Raw genomic sequence first — 14,235 nt, forward strand, 5'->3', positions numbered from 1 at the left:
AGGTATAGGAAAAACGTCACGATAGGGGGGGGGGTAATTTTTTGCTCGATTTAGCGTTACATAATTAATGCATGGGCTCTAAAACAGAATTCTGAAGAATAAAATATTTAATTAAAAAAAAAATGTTTCAGAAAAAAATAACTTGATACCAATGAGAATTAGAAGAAATTGTTAGGGATATCGGATAAAGAAAATGTGGCTTCACTTCTTTGTCTATACTAACATATATATTAACCTTTCAGTACTCGGGCTGATGTATAAAGCTAAGCACGAAAATAATAATATGTAAAATCTACTGGCATTGGAACTCACTCAACGTGAAACTAAACATGGTTCATGAAATTTAATACCCACATCCAATAGACCAATACTTGAAGAATATTACTGAAGAATAAAAAAGCGATGTACGAAGATTCCCAAGATTGTGGGGCTTTGACATTTGTGTAGAGTCTGAAACTAGAACTTTTCTTCAAAATTTTCGTTTTGTAATATTTGGAGAAAAAATAACAACGATTTTAAAAAAATTTCAAGATCACACTCATACTGGAGTCATAATTGTCAAGGCTCTGAGACTAGGAAGCATTTGAAAGGTTATAACAAATAAAAAAAAACAATCTATATAATCTTGCAGACACACTCTGTAAATTTTAATACAATTTGAAAGTGGTCAACGTGTTCATTTCAAACATATATTGAGGAGGAATCCTATATAATTTTCGAAGGAGAAGTTCTGAGCAGAATTCCAGAATTATTCTGACATGAAGTCCTCAGAAATTGTTAGAAGAATTAGGAGAGATTTCTGTGGAGAAGGATGCTCTAAAAAGTTCTAAATTGAATTCTTAGATAATTCTGGAAGATTTCAAAACCAGTTGTGAAAGAAAACTTTAAAGAAAATTTCTACGTAATTCTTAAGAGATTTTTATGGGGATCTCGAGGAGAATGACATATGAATGAATAAATTAAAAAGAATTTTAATAGAATTATGATGAGGATTCAACAAGAAACAGAGTTCTAAGAGTGTTCTGTTGATAATTTCAACCCCAGTGCGAAAGATTCATCACAGAGCTCTAACAAAATAGATTGCAAAAAAAAAATGTTGATAATTAGAAATAAATTCTTTAAAATACTCCAAGGGCTTTCTAAATAAATATATGCTGTTTTGAATAGAGTTAAAAGAAAATTTTGAAAATAATTTCAAAGCAATCAAAGTCTCCGAATAGGCTCAAGGGAATTCTAAGAAGAATTCTAATCAAATTCTTACAAGGGGTTTCAAGAAAATTCAAAAAAGAATTCAACGGTAATTATTAAGCGGAGTGTTTACTGGTAAATTTCAGAAAAAAATTATGATATATCAGAACAGAATTCCAAGTAAATTCTGGAATTCATATCATGAGAATTTTGAATAAAATTGCATGGTTGATTTCGAAATGAAAACGAAAAATTAAAACCTTGGAAAAGAGTAGTTCAGATTCAGTTTTTACAAATATTTGTTTCCAAAGTCGAGCATCTTCAATATTTTCTTTTAATGCCCTTGCACTTTACACCTGAAATTGAAACGACAAAATTAAAGACGGGAAACTGAAGAAAATTATGCAGCAAATAGAGCTAGACATTCATTTGGTAAATAATCACTCTGTTTTAATGGTTTACTCTGAAATTCTGGTATACAAATTTGTTCCTATGGTATTGTAAATTTATTTTTCCCGGTTCTCTCGTCGAATTCCCGGGTTTTTCCCGGTTACTTTTCAAATTCCGGGATATTTCTCGGTATTCCCGGTTTTCCCGGTTCGCTGGCCACCCTGAAAGGGCTTGGATAACTGCATTGTTAATTAGGTAATGGAAATGAATGCTCACAGATCGAGTTAATAAAGTGGATGATTGAATGGTAACGAAGACAAACTATGATGTTCTCTTCAAAGTGGTTAAATCAAGCCGACCTATATGGGAATCTAGTGAGCCAAATGTACGGTCAGGGTCTATTGTATTTTACACCGACGGGTCAAAAGTCAGAAGTCAGTAAAGTTGTACCAATGGGACATAGTCCCACAGTATTTCAAGCAGAAATTCAAGGAATTATTGAATGTGTGAATATCCTCCTAATAAGGAAATACGGATTTGCTAAGATCTGTATATTCTCGAACAGCCAAGCAGCTGGACCTTATTAACAGTGCTGGTAATGCTGATGCGATATAATAGTAGTGACTTTAGTGACTAAAATTACGGAAATAGTGACCAAATAGTGACTTGTAAATAATCAATAAGTGACCATTTATATGGTAACTTAGAAATTCAAATGCGGTTTGATATTGAAATAAACTTTTTATTTCATGAAACTTGAAATCAAATTTCATAAATTCCTCTAGTTTAATCGAATCTCACAACGGAATCTCCTGTGAAGAGCATTTGAAGTGATTTGAATAATTTACTTTTGCTTACGTTATACATGATGATTAACAAATAACATTTTTTATATTCTTAAATTTGATTCTGCGTTTGAAATCTTCAAAATTTTGATATATCGCTAAGAACTTTTCACATAATTTCTTCAGAATAATCTCAACAACTTATTTAGAATAATTCCCTTTCTCTTAAACTTAGAGGCAAATAAGCTTTCACAAAAATAATATTGCATTCTTAAAATTCTTTGCAGAATAATCAACAACATTCTTGGAAATAGATTATTTTCGTAGTTGGAAATGCTTAACATCAAATATCAGAATTAAAGTGGACATTTTATACGATCGATGACGAGATGAAAGTAAAGAGTTTATAGTTCCGTGATAGTACGGCAGTGTGAAATTTGTATATAGAAAGTAGAAAGCGAACAAAGAACAATTTTGAGGAAGGTACGATTAGGGCAGAACATCTCCTTTACCAAGCTCATCCGTTAATGAGGGATGGTGAGGGGTGTTTCCCCCTGCCACCACTGGCAAAAGGGATGATCGCCGATTTGCTCATGTACCTCCGATGTGCGGAAACAGTTCTATCGATTGTTTCACACTCAAGTCGCCATCTGACCTAAACAACTACCCGATTCGTACCTTCCTCAAAGTTGTCCTTTGCTCGCTTCTACTATGTATATACAATTTTCACACTGCCGTAGTATAACGGAACTATCAACTCTATAATTTAATCTCCTCAACCATCGAATAAAATCTCCACTTTAATTCTGATATTTGACGTTAAGCATCTCCGACTATGTAAATTGTTAAATTTACGCATGAAGTAATAACACATGATTAGTTAAAGTAGATCATTTTCGATTTTTTATTGATTCATCTAGGAACTCACTGAAGGCTCCTTCCATAAATCCATTTTAAATTTATTTGAATTCTCCATAGAATTTCCATGCAATTAATCACCATAGTATTTCCTCAGAATTCACAAAACAAAAATCCATCACAGAATAACTTTGAAACTCCTCTCAGAATTCCTTTGAGATTGAACCCTTAAAATTCGATTTCATTGGACTCCTTCTCGGAATTTATTTAGAACTCTTTACAATTCTCTTGGAAGTATCTTCAGAAATCACCCCCAGAATTCTTTTAGAACTATCCGCAGAGACCATCTTTAGAGTTCACGGGATTTTCATGAAATTTTCATCACAGCTCCCTTAAGCAAAATTTCAGAACTAATTTTGAATTCTTATGAGAATTGGACCTAGAATCCTCTTCCAATCATCATAGAATTTGTCTCAGAACTCTCGTTAAAATCCACTCTCAATTACCCGAGTAGCACACTTCCGTTAAGAAAAGTTGCAGCAACTTGTTTATGACTGAAATAAGTCGTAAAGAAGTTTCTACAACTGATATGTGACAAGCGTGCTACTAGGGTATATTGGAAATATTTCCAAAATTGTTTCAGAGCTGAATTTTGCGTCTCTAATAATTTAAACAATAATCAAAAGCGACGCTCGTATGTGTTAAGCCAAGTTTAACTATATACTAGGTAAACCTGGCTTAAGATTTAAGCGGAGATGAAGAAATCGGTCCTCATAGCACTTAAATTTACATCACACTTTCGTAGTCTTCTCTGATATATCTTGGAATCCTTTAAAATTCTCTTAAAATTTACTTTGGATTTTTTAAACTTCTCAATCATCCTTGAAAGACTTTTAAAAACCTATCACAGACAATAACCTTTGGAAAGTTTCCAAGGTTTACAATTTATTTTCGGGGAAATGAGGTATATTTTCCCCGATTTTTAATCGAAATTGAAGGCATTAACCAATAGTTTTCCTGGTGTTCTAAAGTTTTGCGGTTCACTGGTTACCCTAGTTAAAATTTTCAATTTTTTAACAGATATTTTTATTTTGTTGAAATTACTGTAGACTTTCTTAGTGCCAAGTACTCAATTTAAACATTTTGTCGATATTTTTAAATTTCACTCTATGTTAGTAGTGAACAAGTGACTTTAGTGACTTTTTGGTGACTGGCTTCAAAATAGTGACCAAGTCACTAAAAAGTAACCTGCTACCAGCCCTGTTATTAATGAATCATTGCAAACTGGATATGTTCCACACATTTGGAAGGAATCCTTAGTGGCTCCTATTCAAAAAGTTGCTGAAACGATTAAAGCCAAAGATTTTCATCTCATCATTACAATTAGAGAAAATTTTAGAACTTGTTGTTAAAGGTCAGCTGTTAGTGTATTTAAATAGTAATAGTTTGTTGATACCAGAACTATCAGGATATCGGGAAGGTCATTCTTGTGAAACCGCATTGAATTTGGTATTAGCGAAGTGGAAAAATTACTTGGAGTATAAAGATACGATTGTTGCTGTTTTCTTGGATCTTAAACGCGCTTTTAAAACAATTTCTATGCCCTTATTGTTTAGATCAACCAAGCGTTTTAAAATTACGAAACTTTAAACTAGAAACTAAACCCTTTGACAACTTTTATTTATGTTTTGAGCGAATTTTCCATTGCAATTTAAGCAGGAATGGTGCAAAAAGTGATTTTACTGATTTTTTGTCTGAAATAGGAACTTCTTAGTGACCACCTTCAAAAAAGTGACATAGTAACTAAAAAGTGACCCGCATCAACCCTGCGAATTCCAAGTATGAATTGCAAAAAAATCAGAATGCCATAGAAATACTCGTTAGAAATCACGAGGAATTCTCTTCACACAATCCCCATAGTATTCTTTTCAGAACTATATTTGAATTGTACTTAGATTGCACCAGGAGTGCATAATACCTTTTCAAGCCAAATTTAATGGTATAATGTTTTAATCAAGTAGAACTTACAGTAATACTGAACATATATTTTTCAAATGCTTGTTTAAGAGCAAAGCCAAATAAAAAAATGCTGATTATTTGTTAGTAAGTGAAATGAGTAATAGAGTTTCATTAACTTTATTATTGAATGATCCTTTAAATTGAAATTTTAAGAGCAAAAATATCAGCTCCTACAAAACGTACAACAATGAAACTGGAACTCCCCGTTTGGTTCAGTGCAGCAAACAGGGAGTTTCAATTTCATGAGCGATGTAGCAACAGTGCCCGAGATTTGTGCTCTAGAAGACTTGAAGTGATAGGGCCTCATGATCAACTAAATATCACGACGACCATTTTTGGACCATCAATCGTACGTTCATTTCGACCATTTGAGAACAGTTTGTATGGACAAAGGATCGAATGAAACTTCAAAAAGATTTTAATAGAATAGCATAGCATATGCGATTGCACAAATCGTGTGTTGCCGTGAAAAAACACTTGGGATTAGTGGTTTTCCCCACACATCAAAATTTGCAAACTAAGCATCGCATTATACACCTGGCCACATCCTTACAATCTAAGAGGATAGAAACGAAAATGAGTCCAACATCTACTTACTTCATAGATGTCTCGGGAGGGAACATTTATGTTAATAGGGAGTGGAATATATTTAGGAATTTCTATTCGGCAATCTAAAGTATAGATTATGTGAAAATTGAAATACAATTAAATAAATACAAAAGGAAAGATCTCAATAATATTATCTGCAATAATCCAGTCTTTCTATGTTTTTGAAGCTGTTCTATGCATCATTCTTGCCACTACGCTCCAGCACGCATTTTCTCTTTACACCGAAGCATTGAGGCCATTAACCACTCTTTCGCCTGTGTTACTAAATTGGAAGATAACAGGTGAAACTTCAAAAAGATTTGAATGGACGAAAATTCGGCACTAAATATGAAGGAAAAAGTTCATGATTTGCATCATCAGTCTCTAGTTCTCAGTGACCATTATAGATTTAGGAGCTTAGGACATATTTCGACTCAAAACTCCTGCCCATTTATATATCGGTACCCTATAAATAATTAACGTTTCATTTTCAAACTGTTCAAAACTATCAACACATGAATTAAATTCCTGAAAAATGTCAACAGTGATCATTAAAATTATATTTTCTACATTGACACTGGTAGGAGCCGTTATTAAAAATGACCCTGTTGAATCAATCTTCCATACGTTCGTCCTTATACACTCAATAATTGCATAGATGCCACAATAAATGGCAAATGAAAGGAATGACTGGCGCAAACCGAGCACAGTATGAACCACAAAGGTCTTATAACTAGCCAGCACACAACGGATCAAATTTGTGCTGAGTTGTTCAGTCCCATGCTCCGCGGTGGAATTTGTTTTCGTCGTTTTTTATCTCCGAGGCAGATCACTGGAATTCCACAGCCACTACACCTAGTATCTGTGAGTCATCCTTCCAGCTTGCATAGCGGGACCCGAGTAGAAAAGTGCATTCATATGCAGGTGCACAAATTTCAGTTGGATGTCACTCATCTGCACCCGGAGTAGAGTTGTGTGAGTCATCGCGGCCTAAAGCATATAAGTAATGAAAACGTTTTATTGGATTTGATCATACAAGCATCGGATAATTCTAACAAACAGTTATTGAAACAATTTGGCATTTTTAGTCCTTGTCACCTCGAGGGATGCTTCACAATAGTCTCAGCTATATAGGTATCATGTGGCGAGTAATAAATAATCATATTAAACCCGACGATGGTTTGTTTTCAAAATCGAGCGTAGCAATATCGAAGTGGGGTGCAAAAACTGTCATCCATAAATCGTTTAGTTCGGTTTGCGATGGGTCCTTCCGGTGCAGAGTCTGCAGCAGTGCGTGCCTGAAGAATGCAGTTGAGATTTATGGTTCACATTGGAGGACGGTAAACAAACGAACGGCTTTCGAACAGCTGATCGAAATATAATGCCGTCCTAAGCAAGCGGTTTCCGTGGTGTAGTGGTTATCACATCCGCCTAACACGCGGAAGGCCCCCGGTTCGATCCCGGGCGGAAACACGGTACTTTTTTTTCAATTATATGAAATTCAAGCTGTCAAACAAAAGATTTCATTCATTGAAATTCAAACAACACCGATATAAATATCCTCATGAGAAGCTATGAATTCGATTCACCCCCTTCACTTGCTGACAATTCCACTGTCTTTTTCTGCACCGTTCGCCCAGCCAGCCAAACCCCACCCAAACGCGAACGAAGAGTGGTACGGCAAGCAAGCAAAGGCGAATAAAGCAAAGCAGGACAACGTGTTTGCGATCTACTAATAACGAGCCGGCTTTAAAATGTTGCTGTAGCTGGCGTACGAGGCCTAAAAATAAATCACATCACAGCACTTGACCGAGTTTTGATTACCGTCTTGCCTCTAAATTTGCCACAGTTTCCGTGGTGTAGTGGTTATCACATCCGCCTAACACGCGGAAGGCCCCCGGTTCGATCCCGGGCGGAAACATGATGCTTTTTTTTTTCGTCGCTCAAATTCTACTTAGGACAAGGTATTTATTCCGGGTTAGAAAGTTATTTATGGCATCTGCAGTGTGACTAAATACAACGCGGCGATTGCGAATAGTTTCGAAAGGAAAACTTTTCCTCGGTCGTCAATTTATTTGTCTAGACTGGGTTCTGCAGGCCATATTGCAATGTCAGCAGTGGGGTAGTCTTTTTTTTTCCTCAACCTTCCCTGGGGCAAGGACACTAGTCAAGCTAAAGTTTTCCGGAAGGGGTGGATAGTTTTAAAAATTTATACCACTCTGTAGTTTCACTTCTAGTCCTCTACCACAAGTGAACTGGAATGGTTGGGAGTGTTTGGCGAGGCATTGGCGCATCTGGGACAGGTACGTACGTGGCAGAAGATGGAAGAGGTCATCAACAATTCAGTGCTTGTATTCCTTGCTCAAGATTGGAGCTGTGGTTCGATGCATAGTTCCGGAGGAAAAACAAACTATCTATCCTGGTTGTGAATGATGACAATCGTTGGCGAAATAACATCGAGATCCGGGATTTTTGTTGATAGGCTCTCTATCAATTTAGCGTTCACCAAAAAATCATTTATAAAACAACCAATTCCAAATTGTGCATTTTTTCTCGTACCTGATTTTTAAAAATGACGTGATCGATATTGTTCAATAAATCATAGCAGGAAAACATGTCGTCTAATAGAAATTGCATCTGATATAAAGTTGTAGAAAAAAAAATTAAATTATAAATGCGTTACTGTTTTTTTGTACTTTTGCCTTAAGATTCAAATTTTATAACATGTGTATTATTTTTTGAAAAGACTATCCCACAACTTTGTCGCAGACGTTGTTTTGATTAGACGATACGTTTTCGTGCTATGACTTATTGATATTCGATTTTTAAGTACCTTAAAACGGGGTATCTTTGATAATGCGGGTAACTTTGATAGTATAATAAAAAGAATAAATTTACTCGCTGTGCCTTTTCCAAATAAGCAACATTGGTTCCATATTGTAGCTTAGGGTATTTCCGTTGATATGGTATATATATTTATATAGAATGTGTTACATATTTTACAAAAATATTCAAAAACCATTTTCGAGTTTTTCACCTTTTTGAAAAAGCACTCAAACTATGACTTATGAAATGTATTTCAGATATAGCCATCACAAAATCAATGTGGTATTCTTATTACTTATAAAGTTTTCTGATTATATACTCATTCAAAGTTTCATATTTAAAGAACTAAATTGTTTGAGTTTCACTCATTTTTTTCTACATTCATCGAGCATTATCAAAGTAACCCCAAATCAAAATACTGAAGTTCGGCCACAAAACTAAAAAAGTAGTGCAAATACTTTAATTTTCGTTCAACATATTACTAACGAATTAACTTTTGCTTCCGTGCTTCCGTCTATTAACGTATCTTTAAACTGTTCCCCTGGTAGAGGGCAATTAAATAATTAAACTCTTGGATCCTCAGCACTTGTTTTAAAAATATCAAATTTGAAAAACAGTCATTACTGTAAAAAATATTTAGAATATACTTTAAAAAACTATCAATGTTACCCCGTTTTACGGTATTTTAGGTTAGGGACCAGTCTTGTAAGCGGTCACGGTAGTCGACACATTTTCTGTGATAATTGACTGCCTTTTCCTCCGACACTTGCAAAACAAGCTATCATAGTACAGTACCAAACTAAAATGTCATATAACAGTCTCTGCCGGACGATACTGTCGCCGAAGACCGTCACCAATGTATGTATTTTAGTTTTTCTCATAATAAGAGCTGCTGATGTTGTGTTTGTGTGAATTCTGAAAATAGCAAGCAATGATGTCCTAGTAATGATATTTCTATTCAGAAATGGTTTGATTTACACCAAATTCAGGAATTACAACGAAATCACATGTGTCAAATGATAGCTATTTTGATAATTTTCTTTTAGCTCGAATGTTTTTCTACCGCTCGTGTTGTGTGAGAGAGACGAAGGAAGAGCATGAGTGTTCGAATGTTTGTAAATGCCTCATAATATGAAAAAAGTATTGGTAAGCTTTTGAATGCATCACAACTACTGCTATAAGTGAAGCAACTGTCATAGTTTCAGGCGGATTTAACTTTAGAATTTCTTGATTTATCACTGTTCTGCAACATAAAGTCTGGTCCACTTAGAATCCGGACACTTTATTTATTCTATAGCAGCGCCTCGGATATGCAATGTTTGGACAGCGATTTGTTTTGAAAGTACACGTGTTTCAGTGGTGAAACTTTCGTTTCGATACGTGCAGTAATAAAAAAGTTGTACTAGATGTAACACGAGAAAAGGAAATTAATCCTACACACCATTTTGTTGGCGATGAAAAGCATGCTTTTAAGTCCGCATCTGCAGATTCCTTTCCAGATCATCAGTTACCGGCGAATTTATCGGCGAAAACAAACTTTAATTTGCTAGGGATATCACCCAGTATTGTGGCCAGATAAAACTTTTGTGCAGGAACCTGCCTGATATCCATCTTGACATAGGTTTCGTCGTCAATGAGAAGGCATCCTCTGTACTTTGTCAGAAATCGGTCATACAACTTCCGGGCGCGTGTTCTAGCCACTAGATTTTGCTTCATCGTCCTGTTCGGTTGCTTCAGGGCTGGTAGCGATCAATGCTGTCAAAAATACTGATTTTAGTGACCATGTCGAATGTTTGATGTTTTAGACTTATTCATTTAGAATCTCAAAAACACTTAAATATGTATGATAGGAACCTTTAAAGCGAACGTTTCAATAGAAAGTTTATTACTAAACCTGAAAAACCGGAAATTTTCAGGGAATTTTATTTCTTCTGAAAAGACCTGGAAGTCTCAGGAAATTTTATCATTTTCTTACTAAGGATCTTCCAAAGAAAATTATGCATTTTAAAATAAACAAACATTTAATATTCCTGGTTATTTTCATTCGCACATTGAGCTTACCCCTTTATGGTTCTAGAATATGCATAGTTCTGATAGTTCTGAAGAATTTTAGATATCATGTGAAGCCTGAGATAGTTTTGAACACAATTTCAAGACAACCCGGAATTGAATTCAATGTAAATTTTAATGAAAATTCATAGGAATTTCTCCTTCTCTGAAATTCAGAGGAAAATTCCAAGGGCATTCTGAGGATAATTACATGAAATTTGTGAAAGACAATGATATCGGAGCATAAGTCCTCGTAATTGTTTGGTGAATACTTAGGTTTTAAAGGGGATGCCTTTAAGGATAACAATTAAATCTGAGAATAACTCCAGAGATCGATCTTCAAAGAAATTCGTAAAATAATTCCAATAGAGATTGCCAAACAAATTAAGGGGAGAAATCTAAGGAATTTGTGAGGAGACATGGAAATGAATTCTTAGGAGACTTTCAATGTGAGTAGAATTCCAAGGAAAGGAGTGAGATTAAAATGGAAATCTGAAATAAATTCAGTGAAAAATCTGAGAATCTTTCCATAAGATTTCTTACTGAGGAGAATTTCAAGCAATTCCTAGGAAAATTAGAAGAAAATTGAATTCGAAATTTTGAGGAATATTTCAATGGAATTGCGAGAAATATTCTAACTATATTCTTGTGATATTTTTTTTAGAGAATTCAGAGAAGTATTTCGAGTGAATTTCTGAAATAATTCCATGAGAGTTTCGGAAGAATACGAGCGTTAGATTAGGAGAACTCCAAGCGAATTTTCATGAGAAATCTCCGTTGAATATGTAATGGACTATTTTGAGGTCTTCAGAACAGCTTGTAAGTTCCCAAAATATTCCTGAAGTTAGTGAAACTGCCTCGAAGTTCTTTTGTAGTTTGAGAAACTAGCCTGATACTCGCAATACTTCTCATCAATGTTTTTAACTTCTCTAAACATTTTCGGACTTCCTAATGTTTCCACAATTTTCCGAACGATCATGAATCTTCTCTAAAGTTTTAGCAATTCACTGCATTTCTCGAAACTTTTTTAAAATTTATGTAATTTAGATGCTCTGGAATATCGCTGCTGTGAGGATATATGTTCTTTCTTGAAGTTTTATTTTTTTTATTGTAGAGCTTTATTAGCGAGATCAATATCTTTCTTGAAGTTCTCGAAACTTCTCTGAAGTGTTTGCAGTTCTCATGGAGCTTGTTGTACTACCATTAATTTAATTGAACTGTTCTAAAAATGTTTAAGCTTACGTGAACTCTGGACTTATGTGAAAACCTCAATAATTGTCTTAACATCTCCAAAGTTCTCTTACAATCTGGGAACTTCTTGAAATTTCCCGCTAATTTAGTGAAACTAATAGAACTGAACTCCTCTGAAATTCGCCTTGTTTTTGGAGTTGTACTTAACTTATTTGAAATGCTCCCGAAATGTCCATATAAATTCCTGAAGTTCTCGGATCTTCCTTTAAGATCCATAGACTTTTATGAAGTTCTCGAAATCTTTGACGATCTCTGTACTTATGTGAAATTTTCGAAGTTATTCTGAAATTTCAGGAACTTATTTAAGCTCCCGTAACGAGATAATTAATGTAGTTCTACGATTTTCACTGATGTTCTCAAGATTTGTCTGAAGTTCAGATTATAGAAACTAATTCATAACTTCTTCAACAGTCTAGAGTTTCCTGATGATTTAAAAATGGCCAAAATATTTCTCAATTTCCTTAAAGTTCTCTAGACTGCCCTGAATATCTTAGTATTTTTTTTTTTAAGAACTCATCATTTAACTGGAATTTATTGAATTGCTTTCAAGTTCTACAATTTTCGCTCAAGGAAATTTGCCTTAAATCTCTTATTTTTCCAGGAAAGTCCAGCCCTGAAGATTTCTATGCTTATCTTAATTTCTCTAAATTGATCAAATGTTCTGGTAAATTCTTCTTGAGTTTTCAGATCAATCATAGAATTCTCGGTACATCCCATAATCCTAAGGAACTCCTTGTAAGTCACTGCAAATTTCCTTAAGTTAATGGGATTTTTCTGATGTTATCTCATCAACCTCGAAATACTCGGAACTTGACTGAATATAATGAAACAATCTAAAAATATCTATATTTATTGGAAGTTCTCTATTTCTTGAAAATATCGGTGCTTGCTAAAAGTCATCCTTTTTATTTTATTAATTAATGGAACTTCGTTGATGTTCTCTAATCAACTTAGCTCAATTTTCGAAATTTTTTAGATCTTGAAATTTCCATGATATATAACCTTTGAAATACTCCCACATGTTTCGGATGTTCATATAACATTGACGAAACACAAGGGCTGCACTTTGATCGATGACGAAACATACATCAAACTCGATTTTAAGCAACTTCCCGGTCAAAAGTTTTACATCGCGATTGGACGTGAAGTTCGCGAAGAAGGCCATGATTTTGCAAACGATTTGCAGAAATTTTTTATTCTGGAGTGGTATTCTGCCAACAAGATTGATTTTGTCCCCAAGCTAATGAATCCTCCGAATTGTCCGTAATTTTGCAAAAATCGCCCGAAAAATACTGGGCAATTTCAAAGCAGCGACTTCGACAAAGCGGCGGGACAGTCAAGGACATCCAGCAAATGTGGGCGCTGATGGGCTCCATCAAGAGGAAGGTTCGAGATTTCGTTCTAACTCGAGAAATGTAGCCATCAAATGCTGAAACTTTGAAGTTTTAATAAAACTACTGTAAAGCAACCATTAATGAACTTTTTAAACTTATTGAATCACAAATTACAGGTCTTTCTGTGTGTAACAATTTACTTTTAGTCAGCCTTTACAAAGAGTAAAAGTACACTGGAGTCGCTTTTTACGCGGTTTTTTTTTTACACGGTTTTTTTTACGCGGTTTTTTTACGCGGATTTCGGAATTTACGCGGTTTTTTTTACGCGGATTCCGGAATTTACGCGGTTTTTTTTACGCGGTTTTTTTTTACGCGGGACGTATCACCCGCGTAAAAAGCGACTCCAGTGTATCTAACGAGAATTTTGTTGTTGTTGAGACTTTCAGTCTCAGACGAAGAACATAAAGTCGGTTGTATTATAAAATATATTAAAATTCCTAAGAAGATTCTCTGGCATACTTCAATATATTTTATTCCTAAAATTGTTTATAAAGAAATTTGAAAATTGCCTGTGAATTCCAGGTTTTTACCGGTAAAATGAAATTCCCTGATTCCAGATTTTTCAGGCTTTTCCAAGTAGTTGACACCCTCTTAAACAAAGTCCCATAATCCGTTGAACATATGATATGTTCCACGGATTATGGGGCTTACGGTGGGGATTACGGTGTCTTTCTGCTTATAATAAGCAGAAAGACAAGAGCAGATGATAGCATCAAAAACTTGGCCGCCAGCCAGGCCCCTGTTTACAACGGACAAGAGAGCGAGAGCGAGCTTTTGTGCTCTCTTTCTCCATTTCTCTCTTTACCTGCAATCAGATATCCAAGTGCACAGCGAGAAATGCACGCTTTAGGCACCCATACATCACAAATGTTCTTCTAATTTAAACG

At 34.9% G+C, this 14,235-nt stretch overlaps 2 protein-coding genes and 2 non-coding genes across 13 annotated transcripts in view; 2 read left to right on the forward strand and 2 right to left on the reverse strand.

The window, feature by feature from the left end:
* The window catches only part of OXA1L (OXA1L mitochondrial inner membrane protein), a 135,649-nt gene extending 129,595 nt beyond the window's left edge, over positions 1–6,054 (reverse strand). The window contains exon 1 of the mRNA XM_065231867.1: positions 6,045–6,054. The gene's annotated coding sequence lies outside the window, so the exon portion shown is untranslated. The remainder of the gene's footprint in view (positions 1–6,044) is intronic.
* Positions 1–14,235, reverse strand: part of msn (serine/threonine-protein kinase msn) — a 239,681-nt gene that overhangs the window by 95,836 nt on the left and 129,610 nt on the right. The gene's annotated exons all lie outside the window — the stretch shown is intronic.
* Positions 7,229–7,301, forward strand: TRNAV-AAC (transfer RNA valine (anticodon AAC)). The gene has a single exon. It is a non-coding gene; the product is annotated as a tRNA-Val (tRNA).
* TRNAV-AAC (transfer RNA valine (anticodon AAC)) lies at positions 7,677–7,749 on the forward strand. The gene has a single exon. It is a non-coding gene; the product is annotated as a tRNA-Val (tRNA).

This window comes from Ochlerotatus camptorhynchus, unplaced genomic scaffold (assembly GCF_037179485.1).
Source record: "Ochlerotatus camptorhynchus isolate MF236.1 unplaced genomic scaffold, CSIRO-AGI_Acam_v1.1 ptg000361l, whole genome shotgun sequence".
NCBI lineage: Eukaryota > Metazoa > Arthropoda > Insecta > Diptera > Culicidae > Ochlerotatus > Ochlerotatus camptorhynchus.